We start from the raw sequence: 24336 nt of genomic DNA on the forward strand, positions 1-24336 counted from the left end.
TTTCACCAATCAGGTAAAGGAAGCTTACTATGAAATCTCATGAGAGTTAAGTCAAATCTCATGAGATCACAGTAAGAGTTCATGACCTCAGCACTGTTGATGCTGATTGGCTGCTGTTCATTTCTTCATTTTTTAAATTTTTTTACCTGCAGCTGGGAGCAGCTGAGTATAACTTTTTACACAGAACTTACTCTGCTGAGCTGAGGAAATTGTGAGTTAAAATATCTTCCTTTTTCACATAGAGATGCTCAGGTGATATTTTCCTGTCAGCTTTTTACAGTTATACTGCATCAGTTTCAAGTGATTTAGCATATGAGTATTATGTCCCTTTAAATGGACACTAGACATTAAAGGACAAGTAAATACAGTACAGTATTCTACAAATGCATGTTAAAAAGACAAAGCAATAGCACTTGGGGACATATTTATCAAAGTGTGAGCGGACATGATACGATGTAGCGTATCATGTCCGCTGCACATCGATAAATGACCACAGCATTGCATTGCACAAGCAATTCACCAGAACTGCTTGTGCAATACCGCCCCCTGCAGATTTGCGGCCAATCGGCCACTAGCAGGGGGTGTCAATCAACCCGAACGTATTCGATTGGGTTGATTTCTGTCCGCCGCCTCAGAGCAGGTGGACAAGTTATGGAGCAGTGGTCTTTAGACCGCTGCTTCTTAACTTCTGCTTCCGGCGAGCCTTGATAATTCAGCCCCTTAGTCTGAACTTCAAATGAGAAGTAGATTTTTTTTCTAACAAATGTCAAAGTTATGTTTATTTCCACTCCTCCTGTATCATGTGACAGCCATCAGCCAATCACAAATGCAAATACGTATATTCTGTGAATTCCTGCACATGCTCATTAGGAGCTGGTGACACACAATCTGTAAATATAAAAAAGTTGTTTAAAATTGCTGCTCTATCTGAATTATGTGAGTTTAATTTATTTATTTTTTATTTAATTTTTTTTTTTTTTTTAGTTTCAAAAGAGCTTTATTTATGCTTATCAAAATTAACAATATAAACGCTCCAATGGTATACATAGTAAAATAAACATTTAGATATTATTATTTTTCTTCTTTTTCTTTCTTTCTTCATTACTCTTTGTTCATTTTATACATAAAACATGTAAGTTCCTAAATATAGCGGATACATTTCAATTGTAGTTGCAATCCATAAAAATAGACAAGAAAGTGACTTATAGGAAGGGAAAGGGGAGAGGAAAAAGAGAGGGAAAAAAAGGGGGGAGAAAGGAAAGAGGGTCTCCTTAAATTGTTTTATTCCAGACTGCCAGGATCATTTCATGGGTAATGGCTAGGTTTTCAATTTTAAGGTAATGGTATATCTCCAGGGTAATTAGTTCAGATACTTGTTGTTTCCATTCCGATATAGAAGGTACATATTGTGTCTTCCATCTTTTAGGTATAAGTATACCTAAAAGTATATAAAGTATAAGTAAGGTATTTTTTAGCACCTGTCAACATTATCAGGAAGAGTGCCAACTTAGCTGGGTTTGTTATTTTGGGTATCAAGCTAAACAATATACTTTCTGGTGCATTTGGTAAATGTATGCCCAACATATCTGAAATGAAAGAGAAGATTCCCTCCCAATAGGTTCGCAATCTAGGGCAGGACCACCATATATGGATAAGGGAGCCCTCCTCTCCACATACTCTCCAACATTTGTTGTTCAAAGAGGGAAATATTTTGTGGAGCTTGGAAGGGGTGAGGAACCAGTGACTCATGAATTTTATGTGAATTTCTTGTATGGTGGCCGAGACTGAAGATCGTTTTGTAAGCACAAAAGCTTTTAACCAAGAGTCATATTCCATCTCTTGAGATAACTATTCCAAGCTAAGGTGTATGATGGAAGTGTCATGGGGTCATCTATGGAGGTTAGTTTGTATAAAAGAGATATGAGGTGCCTAGGAGTAACTGTTTGGATGCATAGTTTTTCAAAGGACGTGAGTCCTCGTCCCATATCTCTCCTGTGTTTGTGGTGTGAGATATAATGGAGTAGTTGGTTGTAGCTGAGCCATGAGGAGAAAATCTCTCTATGAGCGTCTGCTAATTGAGCTTGTGTTTTAGTGATGTTATTCTCCATGAGAAATTGCATGGAGCCAGTTTTTAGGCTATAAGGTTGTTTAATACGGGATCTCATCTTGCAGTATGGGAGGGCCGTGATCTCGATTATAGGTGTGAGGGGGGAGTGGTTAGATGAAATTTGTGTGCTGGTCGCTAATATCTTATCCAACTCGGCTAATGTTTCTGCTGTCATTGCATATGTATGCAGGTTTTTTGGCCTATGTGTTGGGGAGGTCCAAGCTAGTGTTCCTACATTGATCAGCAAAAAGATTTGCATATCTAGATGTATCCACACCTTATTTGTGTTATTGTGGGACCATTCAATTACATGTTGGAGAAAGATCGCCCTTCTATACGCAAATAAATGTGGCACCCCCAGGCCTCCTCTATCCCTTGACATGTACATGGTCTTCCTCTGGACTCTAGGTTTTATTTTTGCCCAAATGTATCGTTCAATTATTGTTTGTAATTGTTTCATGTAGCCTTCCTGCATGGGGATTGGTAGCGCTTGGAGGATATATAGGATCCTAGGAAGGACATTCATTTTAATTATTCCTATCCTCCCTAGCCATGACAGAGGTTTGTTCTTCCAGATTGAAAGATCTCTAGTAATTTCGTTTTTAATGGAATATAATTTTGCTTAAAGAGATCTTGTATGGAAGGTGTCAGGAAAATACCCAGGTATTTGAGCTTGTGTTGGGCTATTGGTATATTGTGTTCATCTTTTAGCTTTTGTATATGATGAGTCTGAGTGTTAATATTAAATAGTTCTGATTTATTTAAATTGAGGAAGTTGGATACCTCACCATACAAGTTGAGTTCTTTTAGCAATTTGGGTATAGAGGTCTCAGCCTCCGTTAGAGTAAATAGAATATCATCCGCATACAAAGCTTGATTGAATTCTGTAACCCCAACCATTAATCCTTTAATTTTGGTGTTCTTCCTAATAACAGGGGCGAAAGCAGACACCCCTGCCTTGTCCCATTATTAATGTGAAGTGTATCTGATAATGTGCCATTGACTCTTACTTTTGCATTTGGGGCTGAATAAAGGGCCATTGACATGTTTAGAAAGGCTTTTGGTATTCCCATCTCGCTCATTGCCGTTGCAGAAAAGGCCAACCTACCCTATCGAAGGCCTTCTCAGCATCGGTCGAGAATAAGACCATTGGAACCCCTGTCACTCTTGCATGATTTACTAGTTGTATAACTTTTGTTATATTTCCCTAGCTCCCCTCCCAGGTACAAATCCCACCTGATCAGTGGAGATCAGGTTGGGTACCAATTTATTTAACCTATTTGCTAAAATCTTAGCCAGTATCTTCATATCAGTATTAATTAAAGATATCGGTCTGAAATTTCCTGGGCATGTTGCTGGTTTACCTGGTTTGGCTAGTACTTCTAGAAGCGCTCTTGATATCGCAGGTTCATCCCTGAGATTGTTAAACAGTTGTAACATTTGTATATCTAAAGCTCCCTCACATTTTTTATAATAATTTGAAGTAAACCCATCAGGGCCAGGGCTTTTATTTGAAGGAGAATCTTTAATAGCTTGGTGTAATTCTTCTTTCGTTATTGGGGCAGCTAAAGAGTCGGCTGCTTCCTTGTCTATAGTTGGAAGCCCTAAGTCTGTAAAATATTGGCTGGTTTTATCTTTGAATGCGGGAGTATCTTGTGTTCTAGTATCATCTAAGTTATATAGTGTATGGTAGTATTTCCGAAAGGTAGCAGCAATTTTGGAGCTATCTTTAACTGTTTGACCTTCCGATGTTGTAAGGGAGTGAATATATGTGTTTAGTTGTTTCCTTTTCAAGCTTCTAGCTAGCACCTTACCCGGTTTATTTCCGCCTTCATAGAATTACTGCTTAAGGAATAATGCTTTACGTTGGTGAATTTCGGTCAAGTATTGTTTAAGCCCTAGTCTAGCATCGGTGAGTTCGTTTGTAATTTTATCGTCAGAAGGTTTTTTTTTTGTGTTCAGTTTCTAAGGAGCTAATTTTTTGTAGTAGTTTTATGTGTTTTTCTCTGGCCTGTCTGATCAGTTTGGATTTATGCTTTATTAAAATCCCTCTGACATGTGAGTTTCATTTTGACTTGAGTGTCCCTTTATAGTTCATTTTGTTGTTGCATCAAGGCTCATCTTTACATTGTTGCATGTTTTAAACAAAACTTTCCCAGTTATTGCCATTTCCTGTCAGCCACTGGTCATTCTGCAGGAGGTTGCAGGAGGTACAGCCAGTGGCCAGGCCATTATTCTCAGTGGGATTGCATGTTCCATGGGTGTATCTCCCTCTTCATGAGAAAATGAGCAGCCATGAATATTAAAAACAAAGGCTTAAAGGGACATTCAAGTTCTGGGTCATTGAGTCAGCATGGTACTGTTTTCCCTCCTGTGCCTGCAGCTCTCTTTAAAGCTGTTCTTTTATTTTAACCCAATACAGAAACCAGTTGGTAAAGCTCTGTATGTTTATACTGGGTGCCACCATCTTGTAACTCACGTATTGCTGCATCCTTGTGCTTTTACAGATCAGTTATTACTCACTTTTTGACAGCTGTACCTTGCATTTTGGTTTAGCGATGCATAACATAAAGCAGAATCTTTACATATTTGCAATTATTTGTATACAATTTAAAGGCACATTAAACACTAAGGGCCAGATTACAAGTGGAGCGCTAAATATCACTTTCATGAATCCGATATTTGAGCTCCACTGTGTAATACCAGTGCACGCTAATGCATTGCGCTTACGAGAGCACGCTTCTATAGGCTCCATAGATTTTGCGAAGCTAAGAGGTAAGTAGCGCAGCTAAGCGCTCAGTTTGTAATCTAGCCCTATATAAATCATTGCTTGAATGATAAATTCAGAGCAAAGATTAGCCTGAGAATAATTTGTAGATGTATTTTTTTAAATTATATTAGTTGTTTAACTATTGAAAAAAATAAGGGTAAAGTTATTGTCCATAAAGCAGTGAATGCTGCCATATTGTAACTTAGGTTACCTTTTTTGCTGAGGCCAATTAGGAATAGTTATAAATGGCTTACTAGAGTGTGCAACCAATGACTGTGTACAATATTGCTGTGTCTGCACTTTCATGTTTAACATAAATTGGAAAGCCCATAATATTCAGAATTAAATTACATAAAAGTAGAACAAAATAAATCATGAAAGTATATTGCAAAGTTGTTTTATTACATGGAATGAAACAGTTAATATTAACATCTTGAGATGTTTAATGTCCCTTTAAATGTTATATCACAAATATAAACATCCTCAGGAATAATATAGAGCAATGCAGTCACTGCAAAACAAACAGCTCCTGCTCTGTATTCTACACTGAAATGCACAGGCTTGTCAAGAAAACAATTTCACTGATATGTTACACGGTGTAAGAATTGTGCTCTGATTGGCTGTAGCATCCATAGCCTATATTGGAAAAAAAGAGTAGTAAAACTGAGTACTGGACTGAATCTGCAGGAATAAAGTATCAAAACATGAATATTGTAAAAGCCATTCTAATGATGCGGCACTTAATGTTATGGTAAAATTTTGCTTCTCTGGATTCCCTTTAGTAATGAACAACATGCATGCATCACACGGGAGCGCACTCTAACTTGGCGACACTATTAAGATACTTGAGCATGCCCTGTAGACAGAGGGGGCGGTTTTGCTAAAGTCCTGGTCACCTTAAGGCCAGGATTTTAACTGGATGCCACAGAATACGTCATCAAAAAAAATTGACACAGAGATAGGCGGAATACTGGACACTCGAATTTAAAGTTTGAAGTATTAGTAACTTCAGTAATATTAAAAAACAAACAAAAACCAATGAATTAATCTCATGTTTATTTAAAAAGATGTTTCGAATGCCGCTTTGAATATGGCGCAACTTTACTATCATTTTAAAGATATGTGAAACCTAATTTTTTTCTTTCATGACTCAGTTTAGAGGATACACTTTTAAATGGCTTTCTAATTTACTTATATTATCACATTTTCTCTGTTCTCTTAGAATCTTTTGTTGAAATGCAGGGACATAAGCTCAGGAGTGTGCATGTGTGGAGCACTATATGGCAGCAGTTTTGCAAGAATATTATCCATGTGCAAAAGCACTAGATGGCAGCACAATTTTCTGCAATGTAGTGCTCCAGACACCTACCTAGGTATCTCTTCAACAAAGAACACCACGGGAACTAAACAAATTTGATAATAAAAATAAATTGGAAATTTGTTTTTAAAATTGTATGCTCTGTCTGAATCGCAAAATAAAAATGTTGGGCTACATATCCCTTTAAAGGGACATTAAAGTAATTTTTTATGTTTTATAAACTGTCCACTGCAATCTGCAAAAGTAATGTTTTACGTGCATTTAAAACTGTAATTTTATTAGAACAATATGCAAAGTATTGCAGTGCTGGAACACATCCCTTGGAAAGTCTATTTAATGTTGTTTTCCTTGCTTTCTTTGCTGTGGCCAATCAGGGACAGGTATAAATAAGCTTATAAGGTATAAAGTTACAAATCTCCAGCCTCCCGGCAAGGGGGGGAGGAGATTTCCTAACAATTTCAGAGTTAAAGGGACATGAAACCCAATATTTTTCTTTTATGATTCAGAAACAGCATGTGATTTTATACAACTTTTCAATTTATTTCTATTATCTAATTTGTTTTGTTCACTTGGTATCCTTTTTTGAAAATGATACCTAGGGAGGTTCAGGAGCAGCAATGCACTAATGGGAGTTAATTGCTTATTGGTGGCTGCACATATATGCCTAATGTTATTGGCTCACCAAATGCGTTCATCTAGTTCCCAGTAGTGCATTTCTGCTTCTTCTAAAAAAAAATAAAAATAAAGAAGAGAATGAAGCTGACAAGATAATAGAAGTAAATTTGTATTCTCTATCTGAATCATGAAAAAAAAATTTTTTGTTTCATGTCCCTTTAAATTACAGAAAAAGCAGGAAAAATAAATAATGAAAGTGCATGAGTTGCAGCCCTCACAAGCAACCAGTAGGTTAACACTAGCCCTAATCTTACAGTGGCCTTTGTAATGATGGCCATTATATAGGCAGTACTTTAAATTAGGAGACATTTAGAATAGATAAAATTTTATTAATAGTTCCATAAATCAATGTATAGTACATAACATAAGGAACCTTGTTTTACTTCTAATACTTTATAGCTGGAATGGGCAAAACAGCATGCAAATGAGAGCACATTTTATCAAGGAGGTTCTCATTCACTTAACCCTAGCAAGGTGGGAGTTTTAAGTAAATATGAAGCATGAATCTAAACTACTCAGTCTCAACTAACACCTTGTTCATATGCATAAGGAATATGTTTTCATTATAATAAACTCTGCCAGGTCACTAAGTGAAGTCCCTTAACTAATAGTCGCTTTGTTTAGGATGTGCAGTAATTATCTGTGTGTACCAGAGTAGAAGTAAAATTCACACACACACACACACACATATATATATATATATACAGTATATATCTTTATTTTATTTTTCTATAATTTTAGTGTTTTCACAGTGCTGAAATCCTCTTGAGAATAGTATTTATAAAGCAACAAGCTGTTTATTGGCAAATGCATTGAGTGCTAGTTTTACAAAGGTTATGAGGTTAGTATAGCATGCCCACCTTGATTGTAGAACCCCCTGACCTCATAGGTGCAAATGGTTACTTTTTGACATGCCTCGTGCTGTTCCCAGCTATGTGATGGCTGATGTCCCATTGCGATTTGTCCCACTTACTTTATAAGTAATAGCAGCACCCAACATACTAAGTAATGGATTTTTAAAGGGACAATCAATTCTATGTACTGTATATGAAATAATATTATTTTATTATGTTTATAAATGACAGGTTAGAGAAGTTTGTTTTAATTTTGAAGCTAAAAGGAAGTGCATGCCCTGGGCCCTATACAACTGGGCCTTAAAGGGACATGAAGCCCAATTTTTTTCTTTGAAGATTCAGAGAGAACATGTGATTTTAAAAAAACATTCTAATTTACTTCTATTATCTAATATGTTTTGAAAAGGATATCTAGGTAGGCTCAGAAGCTGCTGATTGGTGGCTGCACAGATATGCCTCATGTTATTGGCTCACCCAACGCGTTAACTAGCTCCCAGTAATGCATTAAACAAAGGATATCAAGAGAATGAAGCAAATTAGATGATAGAAGTAAATTGGAAAGTTTTCTATTTGAATGTGGGTTTCATGTTCCTTTAAGAACTGTTTGCTCACTGGCAGATACGCAGAGCTCTCACTGCTCTATTGGTTACAATAACCCGCCTCACAAACATAAAAATGTCTGTTTTTTTAAATTAAGGAACATATTTTTTCCAAACAAACAAAAAACAGTGATGTATTTTAACATGATCACTTTAATATCCCCATAAACAAAAAATGATGAAACTATATTTGTATTTTTTTCCTTTTTCCAGATATTATTTATTCTGTCTCATGTATAACATAAATTGCATAGGAGTTTACAGGCTTCTCTTTACAAAAGGCAAGGACTTTCAGTTCAAATGACTGGTAAATATTGAAGATATGATATACACTAAGCCTGGAAACAGAGGGAGCTATAAATCAGAGAGAGTGCGTCCTTAGATCCACTACCAGACAAGCGGTAGTTTTCATTATTTGGGCTTTTCATAAAACAATATCACCAATCCTTTCCTAATCCTGTCACCCAAAGCAGTCCTGCCGTGAAAGGGACCCTTAATTCCTTGCTTCCTCAGCGCCTGCCACACAGATGACAGCATAGAATTCTAAACATCTCATGCACTCAAAGGACATTTTAATAGTGGTGTGAGGAATAATCAATTCTACTTGAGGCCACCAATCAATATTGTTCAAGGGACGACTGAATCCCTATTAGAAACTCTAAAAGCAAAAGCCTATGGAGGTTGGTGCAGCCCCAGCATGAGGTTCAATGAACAGGTATATACGGTTGTCTGACTAACAGTGAAATTATGAAATAAAACACCTCAATAGCCTGAACAACAAAAGGCTTTGTTACCGGACTCTTCCTTTTGATTTCAACCAGCTTAACCCTTCACCATTTACCTTTGGTGGGAAAAAAATGACTGAAATCTGGAAAGACGACTGAAAAATAACATCATCTTTGTTTGTTTTAGAAACATGTTATATGTTGTCACTTTGCTAGTTATTGCTGAAATGCAGTTAAATACTGTAGTATGTTAAAGGTACATTGCACAGTAACAATTTCATGCCTTATATTTTCCCAATGATCTCTTATGCCTGCTGGAGAGTGTAATTAATTGTTTGCAAACAACTTCTTTATTCTTATTTTAGCAGTTGAAACAGCTGTTTTTCTTGTTGAAATTGTCAGTCCTATTGAGAAAGTCAATACTAACATATTTGATGCAGAATAGCTAACAAGAGGCAGTACCAGAAATCAACCTCCCATTCAGAGTGTGAGAGAGTCCAGCCCACTTGAAAGGGTGTTCCTGCAGCATCTCTGAATACATTAATCTCTTATTTGCTGCCTGCATGTGTAAATTGACCCTTTAAGTATAGTTTGTTTATTAATGATCTGATTGCATCACCTTTTCATTTTTATTCGAAAACTCTTCTATAACATATCCAGAAGTTGTTTAGAAAGAGGAATTAAAGTCATACATTTTGGGCCCCATGGACTAAGGGCCAACCTGTCCTCACAGCTTTGATGCGAACAGCCAGCGTACCCCGTACGCTGCCCTATGTACCATTACTCACTTCCTTGAGTGTGTAATGCCGGACCCCTTCACTTAAGCGACCAAGGTAAGGACCTGTCAATCAACTTGAAATAATACAAAATGTACAGCCATGGGTTTCTGTAGTTTCAGGTGGGGGTGGGTAAAAAAATAAAATACCTCAAATGATATAATAATATTAGTAGCAATATGCACAGCAGGACAGATCTGCATGGTTGTACCCATGAGCAGCATATGCATTTAAAAATAGTGTTTTTAATTGACATCCAATGTGACTTAAATAGGTGCTTATTTTTAAATATAAGGTGCTCATTTGTATCTCTATTTACTATGCAGTGCTGTACTAGCCAGATTTACATAAAAGACAGGAACACAACGTAAGCAGAAACGCTTAAAGGTACACTCAAGTCGAAATTAAACTTTCAGGATTCAGATACAGCATGCAATTTTAAACAACTTCCCAATTTACTTCTGTTAACAAAATGTGCACAGTCATTTTATATTTACACTTATTAAATCACCAGCTCCTACTGAGTATGTGCAAAAATTCACAGAATATACATATATGCATTTGTGATTGGCTGATGGATGTCACATGGTACAGGGAGAGTGGAAATAGACATACTGTAACTTTTTGAAATTTGTCAGGAAAAAAATCTACTACTTATTTAAAGTTCAGACTAAGGGGTAGATTTATAAAATGTCGGACGGACATGATCTGCTGTAGCGGATCATATCTACCCGACATCGATAAATGCCGACAGCATACGCTGTCGGCATTTATCATTGCACAAGCATTTCTCGTGAAATGCTTGTGCAATGCCGCCCCCTGCACATTCACGGCCAATCGTCCGCTAGCAGGGGGTGTCAATCATCTTGATCATATTGATGACTGCTGAAACTTTGGGGGTAGATTGCAGCATCAGCTGCTTGATAAATCTGCCCCTTGGTGCTATTGCATTGTCTTGTTATCATGCATTTGTTGATTTTGCAAATCTACTGTACTTACCATTCCTTTACGTGCACTCTGCTATCCAACATTTCAGCGGGCAGTTCAGCTTATGATTGCCTCCACCACTCACTGTGTGATAGAAAAAACAAACTGCTGTTGAAGAAAGGTGGAGGATCAAGACAAGGGGCGCGATCCGATATCGATCGCAGTTTGCGGCGCAAGCGAGGGAACCGGCGTCGCCCGCAGTTTCAGCTCGCAACTCGAGCCATCCCATATAAGTCGCCGTCAGATGCTAACGTGCCGTAAGTCTGACAAACCAGCGATGTCCAGAAATCTGCGTAAGTACAAATTTCTGGCGTCGCCAGTGACTTGCGCCACGTTAGAATCTGCCGGCGCCTATAAAACCTGACTAAAGTCTAAAACACCCGCACTGTCTAACACGCCTCCCTAACATAGCCCGCACTGTCTAACACGCCTCCCTAACATAGCCCGCACTGTCTAACACGCCTCCCTAACATAGCCCGCACTGTCTAACCCTCTATCCGCTATCCCCCCTCACTAGCCTAACAATAAAAATGCTATTAACCCCTAAACCGCCGCTCCTTTACCCCGCCGCAACCATCTCTATTAAAATGATTAACCCCTAATTTAATCTACCTACCCCGCCGCCAGCTATATTATCTATATTAACCCTAAGTATATTATAGTTAATATAGGTATTACATTATATATATTAACTATATTAACCCTAATTATATTAGGGTTAATATAGTTAATATAGTTACTATAGTATTTATATTAACTATATTAACTCTATCTAACCCTAACTAAATTTATATTAAATTAATCTAATTCATTTATAAACTAAAATGTTCCTATTTAAATCTAAATACTTACCTATAAAATAAACCCTAAGATAGCTACAATATAATTAATAATTACATTGTAGCTATGTTAGGGTTAATATTTATTTTACAGGTAAATTGTTAATTATTTTAACTAGGTATAATAGCTATTAAATAGTTATTAACTATTTAATAGCTACCTAGTTAAAATAATTACCCAATTACCTGTAAAATAAATCCTAACCTAAGTTACAAATACACCTACACTATCAATACATTTAATAAACTACTAACATCTATCTAAAAATACAATTAAATTAACTAAACTAAATTACAAAAAAAAACAAACACTAAATTACAAAAAATAAAAAAAAGATTACAAGATTTTTAAGCTAATTACACCTATTCTAAGCCCCCTAATAAAATAATAAACCCCCAAAATAAAAAAAATTCCCTGCCCTATTCTAAATTAAACAAATTTCAAAGCTCTTTACCTTACCAGCCCTTAAAAGGGCCTTTTGTGGGGCATGCCCCAAAGAATTCAGCTCTTTTGCATTCAACAAATACAATCCCCCCCCCCATTACAACCCACCACCCACATACCCCTATTCTAAACCCACCCAAACCCCCCTTAAAAAAGCCTAACACTACCCCCCTGAAGATCTCCCTACCTTGTCTTCACCACACCGGGCCGAACTCCTGATCCGATCCGGGCGATGTCTTCCTCCAAGCGGCAAAGAAGAATTCTTCCTCCGGCGACGTCTTCCTCCAAGCGGCAGCAAAGTCTTCATTCTTCCGGCGGCATCTTCAATCTTCTTTCTTCGCTCCGCCGCCGCGGAGCATCCATCCCGGCCGACTGCTGAACTTGGAATGAGGTACCTTTAAATGACGTCATCCAAGATGGCGTCCGCCGAATTCCGATTGGCTGATAGGATTCTATCAGCCAATCGGAATTAAGTTAAAAAAATCTGATTGGCTGATTGAATCAGCCAATCAGATTCAAGTTCAATCCGATTGGCTGATCCGAACAGCCAATCAGATTGAGCTCGCATTCTATTGGCTGATCGGAACAGCCAATAGAATGCGAGCTCAATCTGATTGGCTGATTGGATCAGCCAATCGGATTGAACTTGAATCTGATTGGCTGATTCAATCAGCCAATCAGATTTTTTTAACTTAATTCCGATTGGCTGATAGAATCCTATCAGCCAATCGGAATTCGGCGGACGCCATCTTGGATGACGTCATTTAAAGGTACATCATTCCAAGTTCAGCAGTCGGCCGGGATGGATGCTCCGCGGCGGCGGAGCGAAGAAAGAAGATTGAAGATGCCGCCGGAAGAATGAAGACTTTGCTGCCGCTTGGAGGAAGACGTCGCCGGAGGAAGAATTCTTATTTGCCGCTTGGAGGAAGACATCGCCGGAGGAAGAATTCTTCTTTGCCGCTTGGAGGAAGACATTGCCCGGATCGGATCAGGAGTTCGGCCCGGTGTGGTGAAGACAAGGTAGGGAGATCTTCAGGGGGGTAGTGTTAGGCTTTTTTAAGGGGGGTTTGGGTGGGTTTAGAATAGGGGTATGTGGGTGGTGGGTTGTAATGGGGGGGGGTATTGTATTTCTTGTATGCAAAAGAGCTGAATTCTTTGGGGCATGCCCCACAAAAGGCCCTTTTAAGGGCTGGTAAGGTAAAGAGCTTTGAAATTTGTTGAATTTAGAATAGGGCAGGGAATTTTTTTTATTTTGGGGGTTTATTATTTTATTAGGGGGCTTAGAATAGGTGTAATTAGCTTAAATATCTTGTAATCTTTTTTTTATTTTTTGTAATTTAGTGTTTGTTTTTTTTGTAATTTAGTTTAGTTAATTTAATTGTATTTTTAGATAGATGTTAGTAGTTAAATTTATTGATAGTGTAGGTGTATTTGTAACTTAGGTTAGGATTTATTTTACAGGTAATTGGGTAATTATTTTAACTAGGTAGATATTAAATAGTTAATAACTATTTAATATCTATTATACCTAGTTAAAATAATTAACAATTTACCTGTAAAATAAATATTAACCCTAACATAGCTACAATGTAATTATTAATTATATTGTAGCTATCTTAGGGTTTATTTTATAGGTAAGTATTTAGATTTAAATAGGAACATTTTAGTTTATAAATGAATTAGATTAATTTAATATAAATTTAGTTAGGGTTAGATAGAGTTAATATAGTTAATATAAATACTATAGTAACTATATTAACTATATTAACCCTAATATAATTAGGGTTAATATAGTTAATATATATAATGTAATACCTATATTAATTATAATATACTTAGGGTTAATATAGATAATATAGCTGGCGGCGGGGTAGGTAGATTAAATTAGGGGTTAATCATTTTAATAGAGATGGCGGCGGTGTAAGGGGCTTACATTAGGGGTTAATCATTTTTATATAGGTGGCGGCGGTGTAAGGGGTCAGATTAGGGGATAGATAAGGTAGATGGCGGCGGTTTTAGAGGCTCACAGTAGGGGGTTAGTTTATGTAGATGGCGGCGGGGTCCGGGAGCGGCGGTTTAGGGGGTAATAACTTTATTAGGGATTTCGGGGGGGGGGGGGGATCGCGGTTGACAGGTAGATAGACATTGCGCATGCGTTAGGTGTTAGGTTTATTTTAGAAGATCGCGGTTGACAGGGAGATAGACATTGCGCATGCGTTAGGTGTTAGGTTTATTTTCTAGTTAGTTTAGGGAGTTACGGGGCTCCAATAGTCAGCGTAAGGCTTCTTACGGCTGCTTTTTGTGGCGAGGTGAAAATGGAGTAAGTTTTCTCCATTTTCGCCACGTAAGTCCTTACGCTGCATATTGGATACCAAACTGCGCGGGTTTGGTATACCTGCCTATGGCCCAAAAAACTGCGGGCGACGGCAGAAATATACGCGCGTAACTTCTAGGTTACGCCGTATATGTGATACCAAATCCGCGCAAATATTGGCGTCGCCGGCTTTTGCGGGCTACGCTTTATATCGGATCGACCCCAAGGTTGAAAGGAGTTAAGGACTTCTAAACATATTGATAGACACTTAAGGTCCTGGACTTGGACATCATAAGTTTTATTTTTAAAGGTGCAACAACATTAGACTATAGTGTCCCTTTAATTACAACCATAAAATAAAATTTTCATGATTATATTTTAGTTAAAGGGCCATGAAACCCACATTTTTTTTTTTCATGGTTTAGAAAGAGAATGCAATTTTAAACATCTTTCTAATTTACTTATATTATCTAATTTGTTTTATTCTCTTGATATTCTTTGCTGAAAAGCATATCTAGATATGCTCAGTAGCTGCTGATTGGTTGCTGCACATAGAAGCCTTGTGTGATTGGCTCACCATGTGCATTGCTTTTCCTTCAACTAAGGATATCTAAAAAATTAAGCAAAATAAATAATAGAAGTAAATTGTAATGTTTAAATTTGTTTTCTCTATCTGAATCATGAAAGAAAGATTTTGGGTTTAGTGGCCTTTAAGTACACGGTTTTATTGTTTAAAAAAGTATGATTTGAACTACATATTTTACTTTGTAATTAAACACTAAACTATCTTGTCTACTAACATGTATACTAAGCATGCATAGAAACTTTAACATTGAAAAGTGAGCTGGCAATAGCCAAAATATATCATGTGAAAAAGGCAAGAGGTCAAGGTTGTTATATTAGACAAATCCAAAAATCAGACATAAAGGGTTCTGATACTTATGTTGAATTCTCTCATTGCAACTACTAGTTTTGAAGTAAACACAGAGCTAAATCACTGTAAAACCACATGGTTTTAATGGATTAAAATGTATTTTAATATGAAACGCCATTCAAGACCCTTTACATAGCTCTTTTTATAGATAGGAATCAATGGTGGTTCTAGGGGGCATTCTATGGATCCCCATGCATTACTGTAGGAAAACCAAGGGGCCTATTTAATATGGTGCGAGTAGACATGATCCGATATAGCAGATCATGTCCGCTGCACATAGATAAATGCCGACAGCATACGCTGTCGGCATTTATCATTGCACCAGCAGTTCTTGTGAACTGCTGCTGCAATACCGCCCTCTGCAGATTTGCGGCCAATTGACCGACAGGGGGTAGCAGGGGGTGTCAATCAACCCAATCGTATTCGATCGGGTTGATTTCTGGCGATGTCTGACCGCGGCCTCAGAGCAGGTGGACAGGTTATGGAGCAGCGGTCTTCAGGCTCGCTGGAAACACAGGGCATCAAGTTCCATACGGAGCGTGATAACTATGCCCCCAAACCTCAAAAAAGTCCTGATTTTATAAGGTAGTTATTTTCTTTTACATGTTCAATGCTCTAAGCATAACATGGATAAAGACTAAAGAATAAAGGGGGATTAAGAAAATAAAGGTAGAAATATATAGTAAAAGAAACAGAAAGTGCCCTTAAAGGAACATACAAAATGTTTATTTCATGGAGCAGCAATCCATTACTGGGAGCTAGCTGAACGCATTGGGTAAGCCAATAACATGAGGCATATATGTGCAATCATCAATCAGCAGCTCCTGAGCCTACCTAGGTATCCTTTTCAACAAAGGATACCAAGAGAAATAAAATTAGAGAATAGAAGTAAATTGGAAAGTTGTTTAAAATAACACGCTTTATTTGAATCATGAAAGAAAAAAATTGGGTTTCATGTCCCTTTAAAATTCAGCACACCTTTGAGGTTAACTTGCATCTCTGGATTGTACGGTCTAAAATCACTTAAAATCTTGCTTTCAGAAGACCTCTATCACTCCATATGATAATTCTGCCATTGATTTGAGCACACATCTTCTGATTGGCTCACCAATCATATTCTTATTTGTAACAGCACAGGTGATTGTCAGGTAAGCAACTTTGTCTGTGTATTAACCCTTTGCTGGGGATAAACACATAGATAAAAAATAGTTTAAAAGTAAAATGCATGAACAAATAAAGATTTTGTTATTTTTTGAATCTAATGTACCTTTATGCATATTTTCAGATATATGATAAGAGCCCATGTACAACAGTTAGGCAATGTTTTATAGATTCAGGTCAACAACAGGTTAACATATTCACCTAGGGAAAAAATTAAAACGTAAATAAATAAACTACTAATATGTTCCCTTTAGCCAGAAATCTCACATAGATATCAAGCTCCATATGCATTTATCGATGTGCAGCGGACATGATCCGCTATATCGGATCATGTCTGCTCGCACCATCATAAATAGGCCCCATAGGGCTAGAGTGGAGCACAAATGAATGCGCAAGGGTTTTCGCGATCGTTTGTGCGCAGGTTAAACTTGGCTCATATTATATGTTGAGCAAAATCACAAAAGTGAGCACAATCGTGATTTACGCTTGAATCATTACCACAACTTCAGAGCTCTGGTTGACTGTTTCGCAAGATTAAAAAGTTGCACAAAACACATAAAAAATACATTACAAAGTATAGTTACACTCATATTAACACTGTCTAATAAAAATTATTTAAAAAGAAATGAACACAAGAAAAGAACAGAGCGCAACCGCAACTCAAGGTAAAAGTTTTATTACTTTTTCGAGCGCTAAAAACAAATTGCACTTACAAGAAGTTAGCAATATTCAAGCCTTTAGGTTTAACAATCCACTAGACCGCGATTTCTCTGATAGCCCTCTACGCTGGATTTGGATATGGCGTCTCTGGGAAGTCCGCAGGCTTAGGTGTTGATAACCAAATAGTAACTGGTAAGAAAGTACTTGTAAAAGCAATAGGTATTAATGTCTTTCAACAGTGTCCCTTTGTACAGTCTACGCGTTTCGTCCTCTTTTGTCGGGACTTTCTCAAGACTCAGGGTTTAATATCCTAGTTCGCGGGGATCCTCTTCTTAAAACTCCAACTACATTTCTATAGGTTGGAATACGGACCAATCACGAACGCCAATCTGACACACCCACCCTCAAACCATCTCTCTCAGCTGCAGTGAGTCAGACTGGAGTCGCCGGTCTCCACACCTCCACTTGATTCAAAACAACTATATATTTAATACACATATTACAATTGAGCCAAATGAATATACATAAAAATACAAAAACAACAAAAACATCATACAACATACATAAAAACACAAACTTATCATAATATTATGCTTAAACATAGCGGTTATGGGGCTCTTACCTAAGATACATATTGCTAAAAGTTCTTAAAGGGATATTATCAATTTCTTAAAGGGATATTGACATTGCCTTCTCCTTTGTACTACCTCCTATTACTGGTAATAACGATGTACCAACACCAATCTTAATCCTTAAATGATATGTGCTAGCCTACAGATTAAAAGAATATTTAATTACTTTAAAACTTTAAAACATTAATTTACAATATTAAAAATAATACTAATAATAAATATTATTCTAGGAAATTAATTAATAATTATTATTTCACTCTGATTAAAATCATTACTACTTACATGAATTTATTTTACACATATAGTGATTAATTAATTCTTAAAATTAAATCATGAATGCTTGGAGATCCAAATCTATATTTAACCCTTTTGGGGCCAAGCAATCTAAAGATTGAATCCACTTTGTTTCTCTTTTTCTCAATTCTGTTAATCTTTGATGAGGGTTGGAAGTCACAGATACTGTTTCTAAGATACTGATTTTAAGGCTACTGGGGTCATTGTTATGAAACACACAAAAGTGATCGGACACACTATGTGTCTTCAGGCCTTGTTCTATGTTATGAATGTGCTCATAGCATCTACGTTTCACTTTCCTTTTCGTCCTCCCTACATAGACACACCCACATTTGCAAGTTAAGCTATATACCACATATGTGGATTGACAGGTACCTCGTGAATTAATGGGAAATATTTTTGAATGACTTGTATCCTTAATAGAGTCCCTATTCCAAATTAAGGGGCACATGCAACAGTTTTTTCGACCACATTTAAAGGTCCCTGGTTTCCCTTTAGCCCAATGGTCTAATGTTCCCAGGCCACATTGTTTATTCTGTTCTAACATAGGCAATTTGGAGGGGGCTAGGATATTCTTGAGGTTCCTATTTTTCTTGTACACAATATTGGGTTTGTCTTTAATTGCGTCCTTAAGTAGGGGATCTGCTTGCAGAATACCCCAATGTTTGTTCAGGATTTTCTTGAAGAAACCAGCACCTTCATTATACGTGGTTATAAACCTGATTGTATTATGCTCAGACCCTTCACTAATTGTTCTCTCTTTGGGACATAACAGTGCATCCCTACTGCACACTGTATTTCTATTCCTTGCTTCTGTTATCAGCTTTTTATCATACTCCTTCTCTAGGAACTTCTTTTCTAACACATCAGCTTCCCTACTGAAATCCTCTATTTTTGTACAGTTTCTTCGTACCCTACGAAACTGCCCGTATGGGATATTTTGTATCCATGATCTCTTATGGCCACTATTGGCATTTAAGAATCCGTTACTGTCAGTGGGTTTGCGGAAATTTTTTACCATTATAGTGTTTGGAGTACCCTCATTGAAAAATTCCACGTCCAGGAATTCAATACTAACTTTTGACATTTTACTAGTAAATGATAAATTAAAGGTATTGGTATTCATATAATTGATAAATTCTGTAGCCAATAATTCTTCTCCTTGCCAAATAATAATGATATCGTCAATGTATCTCAGATACTTGACGATATACTTTGCAAAGGGATTATTATTCCAAATTTTCACATCCTCAAATTGGGCCATGTATATATTGGCATAAGAGGGCGCCATCGGAGTACCCATGGCCGTCCCTTGGATTTGTCTGTAAAAATTACCCTGGAAATTAAAGTAATTCTTACTTAGTATAAAGTCTATCACTTTGATTAAAAACTCCAGATGTTTGTTTGATATGCCACTATTTGCACCCACAATATTAAAAGCTTCTATTCCTTCTTTATGGGGAATACTAGTGTACAAAGAAGACACGTCGCATGTTATCCACACATAGTTCTCATTCCATGTTAAACCTTCTAACTGTGTGATAACATCCAACGTGTCTTTAATATACGATTTGATCTTTTTCACAATTGGCTGCATAAAAAAATCAATATAAGTCGATAAATTACTGGTAATCGACTCCACCCCTGAAATGATGGGACGACCAGGGGGATTACAGGGGTCTCTATGCAGCTGTTTATTGTATTCGACTGTGGGATCTTTACATAATTTTTCATAAGTTTGTGTATCTCCCAAAAGTCTAAAAGCTTCATTTAAATAATCAACCCTATTCTGGACGATAATCCCCCCGCCCTTATCCGCCTGTCTTATGACCAACTGTTTATCATTTTTCAACTTATTTAGAGATATTCTTTCCTGCTGATTTAGATTATCATTAAACTTAAATTTATTCTTAAAGGTACCTGAATCAAAATATTTATTTAATTCTTCAGCCATTAGTGTATTGAACACTGGAATATATTCTCCTTGTGTAGACATGGGATTAAAGGATCATGTACGTTTAAAATTACTGTGTTTGATTTCAACCTCAGAATCATGTAAACTCAATTCTAACAAATCCTCCAATTCTGGGTTCACAACATTTTCTACCTCTCTTGTGTCTTTTAGCTCGTTAAGAATCCTTAAAGTTTCAACATCTTTTTTATCCCAAATATTTTCCGTTTGATCTTTCATGTTTACTACTTTGTATGCTATACTGGTCTTTGCATAATACCTCTTAAGGTTTAATTTGCGTACAAACTTTTGGAGGTCAATGTAAGTCTCAAATTTATTTGGGAGTTGTTTAGGGGCAAATTTGAGCCCTTTGTTTAACAACAAGAGATCTGAATTAGTTAATTCAGTATTAGATAAATTGTAAATATTTTCTTTAGCTTTCTCTAAATGTTGTTCCTTTCTCTCTGTTTCTTTGGTTCTTTTGCCACTTCGTTTTCCTCGTTTGGTTCCCAATCTCTTCCCTCTCTTGGCCTTTTCCTGTTCTCCCTGTTTGCCATTAGTGGTTCTCCCCAACTGTTTGTTTGTGGCCATGGGGGATGTGGACCTTGACCCTGCTCTAAAAAAATGAGGGCCCCTCCATTCAAGACTCTGTATTGCTGGAGAATTGGGTTCTTTGTTATGATTATATTGATAATTGTGGTTCCAATGAGACCCTACGTGACTACTTGGGGAATTTCTATAATACATATCATTGGCCTGATTATAATTTCTCCTACTATCGGCTTGCGGATGATGTTTATTAAAATTCCTATAATATCCTGGGTTTTTATTTTGATAAGCTATATTGTCTTTAGGTCTAGCACCATATATATTTTTGTTCTTATATTCTCTATTAGTATCGTGACTATTTGACTGATCGTTATGATTCCTTTCATAAACTGGATTATCTCTAATACTTCGTTGGTCAGCTTGTTTGGGAAAGTGCTGGCCATTCTGATTAACTTTAACTTTGTGTGAATCTTTAGGTAGTGTGTGTGTATGGATTGGATTGGTGTTGGTACTCTGTCCTGAATTAATAGTTCTGTGATAACTGCCCTGTCCCCTCCCTTTATTATAATTATACACTCTGTCATTTTTATAATCATCTAGATCTCGTTTGAGTTTATTTGTTTTAGCAATAAGAAGTTCATCTTCAATTTTTTGAACTCTCATCTTGATGTCCTCTCTAATTTTTTTCCATTTCTCTATATTTTCAAAGGGAGTGATTTTTTCCATTGTGTCCTGAATTTCTATTTTAAGTTTTTGCAGTTTGTTTTCTCTATATTTAATTAAAATTTTAATTAACGTTACTGAACAATTATGTAATGCACTATCCCATTCAGAAGTATACTCTACTTCGTCCAATTGGAAAGCTGGGAATTTTTTAATACGCAACCCTCTTGGGATTACGTTGTGCATTACATAATTGTCCAGTAAAATCAAGTCATGCCAATCTTTGGCGCCTGCTACAAGTAATTTTTCCAATGTAATAAATAATTCATGAGGATCCCCTTTTAATTTATTGGGAACTGTTGACTCAAGTAAGTTAATAGCCCTATTACGATTAAAATAAGAGTTTGGAACATCGATAGGGGAGCTGGTGCTTGCCTCGGCTGCAGTGTCTGTCATGCTGCTGTGAAATATCTTTATTTGAAAAAAACCTACACTGTTACCCTAACACTGCGCTAACTGACCACCGCTGCAGAGCCTAATACCACCTATTTTGTAACTGGCTGTACTCTACACACTTGACTGGTTACAAAATTAAAATACAAAGTAAAATTCACAATGAAAATTGTCTAAGTGAGCTGACCGCTAAGCACTCCTTGTAATTTAGATGTACTCTCAATGCCTTTCTTTATACTAATATCTATTATATCTACTTAACTCTACATATACATTTCAGGCATAAAATATATCTCATTCCAGGCAAAGAGTGACACTTATTTCTTGTCAATAATACTTATAAATAACAAAAAAACAACAAAACAACAAAACAACACAATCACAGTAAACGATATTAAAAATCAATTAAATTCCAGGTGTTACACGGTACTTAAAAATAATGACACAAACAAACTAAATAATGTAGCATTGAAAATGCTACCTATCTCACCTCGATGTCCCCAGGAGTATGGTAAAATCTATTATGTGTTCAGGTGCTTGAATAAGAATCCTCCTGCCTCTGTAGCTGAGAGCGGTGCTGCTTTACTGATCGTTAGACGCTGAAGAGCGCCCAAACAACTGGTAGCTGTGAACACAAGAAAAGAACAGAGCACAACCGCAACTCAAGGTAAAAGTTTTATTACTTTTTCGAGCGCTAAAAACAAATTGCACTTACAAGAAGTTAGCAATATTCAAGCCTTTAGGTTTAACAATCCACTAGACCGCGATTTCTCTGATAGCCCTCTACGCTGGATTCGGATATGGCGTCTCTGGGAAGTCCCCAGGCTTAGGTGTTGATAACCAAATAGTAACTGGTAAGAAAGTACTTGTAAAAGCAATAGGTATTAATGTCTTTCAACAGTGTCCCTTTGTACAGTCTACGCGTTTCGTCCTCTTTTGTCGGGACTTTCTCAAGACTCAGGGTTTAATATCCTAGTTCGCGGGGATCCTCTTCTTAAAACTCCAACTACATTTCTATAGGTTGGAATACGGACCAATCACGAACGCCAATCTGACACACCCACCCTCAAACCATCTCTCTCAGCTGCGGTGAGTCAGACTGGAGTCGCCGGTCTCCACACCTCCACTTGATTCAAAACAACTATATATTTAATACACATATTACAATTGAGCCAAATGAATATACATAAAAATACAAAAACAACAACAACATCATACAACATACATAAAAACACAAACTTATCATAATATTATGCTTAAACATAGCGGTTATGGGGCTCTTACCTAAGATACATATTGCTAAAAGTTCTTAAAGGGATATTATCAATTTCTTAAAGGGATATTGACATTGCCTTCTCCTTTGTACTACCTCCTATTACTGGTAATAACGATGTACCAACACCAATCTTAATCCTTAAATGATATGTGCTAGCCTACAGATTAAAAGAATATTTAATTACTTTAAAACTTTAAAACATTAATTTACAATATTAAAAATAATACTAATAATAAATATTATTCTAGGAAATTAATTAATAATTATTATTTCACTCTGATTAAAATCATTACTACTTACATGAATTTATTTTACACATATAGTGATTAATTAATTCTTAAAATTAAATCATGAATGCTTGGAGATCCAAATCTATATTTAACCCTTTTGGGGCCAAGCAATCTAAAGATTGAATCCACTTTGTTTCTCTTTTTCTCAATTCTGTTAATCTTTGATGAGGGTTGGAAGTCACAGATACTGTTTCTAAGATACTGATTTTAAGGCTACTGGGGTCATTGTTATGAAACACACAAAAGTGATCGGACACACTATGTGTCTTCAGGCCTTGTTCTATGTTATGAATGTGCTCATAGCATCTACGTTTCACTTTCCTTTTCGTCCTCCCTACATAGACACACCCACATTTGCACGTTAAGCTATATACCACATATGTGGATTGACAGGTACCTCGTGAATTAATGGGAAATATTTTTGAATGACTTGTATCCTTAATAGAGTCCCTATTCCAAATTAAGGGGCACATGCAACAGTTTTTTCGACCACATTTAAAGGTCCCTGGTTTCCCTTTAGCCCAATGGTCTAATGTTCCCAGGCCACATTGTTTATTCTGTTCTAACATAGGCAATTTGGAGGGGGCTAGGATATTCTTGAGGTTCCTATTTTTCTTGTACACGATATTGGGTTTGTCTTTAATTGTGTCCTTAAGTAGGGGATCTGCTTGCAGAATACCCCAATGTTTGTTCAGGATTTTCTTGAAGAAACCAGCACCTTCATTATACGTGGTTATAAACCTGATTGTATTATGCTCAGACCCTTCACTAATTGTTCTCTCTTTGGGACATAACAGTGCATCCCTACTGCACACTGTATTTCTATTCCTTGCTTCTGTTATCAGCTTTTTATCATACTCCTTCTCTAGGAACTTCTTTTCTAACACATCAGCTTCCCTACTGAAATCCTCTATTTTTGTACAGTTTCTTCGTACCCTACGAAACTGCCCGTATGGGATATTTTGTATCCATGATCTCTTATGGCCACTATTGGCATTTAAGAATCCGTTACTGTCAGTGGGTTTGCGGAAATTTTTTACCATTATAGTGTTTGGAGTACCCTC

General features: G+C 36.8%; 1 protein-coding gene across 2 annotated transcripts in view; it reads left to right on the forward strand.

The window, feature by feature from the left end:
- SGCD (sarcoglycan delta) overlaps positions 1–24336 on the forward strand; it is a 1642153-nt gene that overhangs the window by 14555 nt on the left and 1603262 nt on the right. The window lies entirely within an intron of this gene.

Source organism: Bombina bombina, chromosome 6 (genome assembly GCF_027579735.1).
Source record: "Bombina bombina isolate aBomBom1 chromosome 6, aBomBom1.pri, whole genome shotgun sequence".
NCBI classification, from domain to species: domain Eukaryota; kingdom Metazoa; phylum Chordata; class Amphibia; order Anura; family Bombinatoridae; genus Bombina; species Bombina bombina.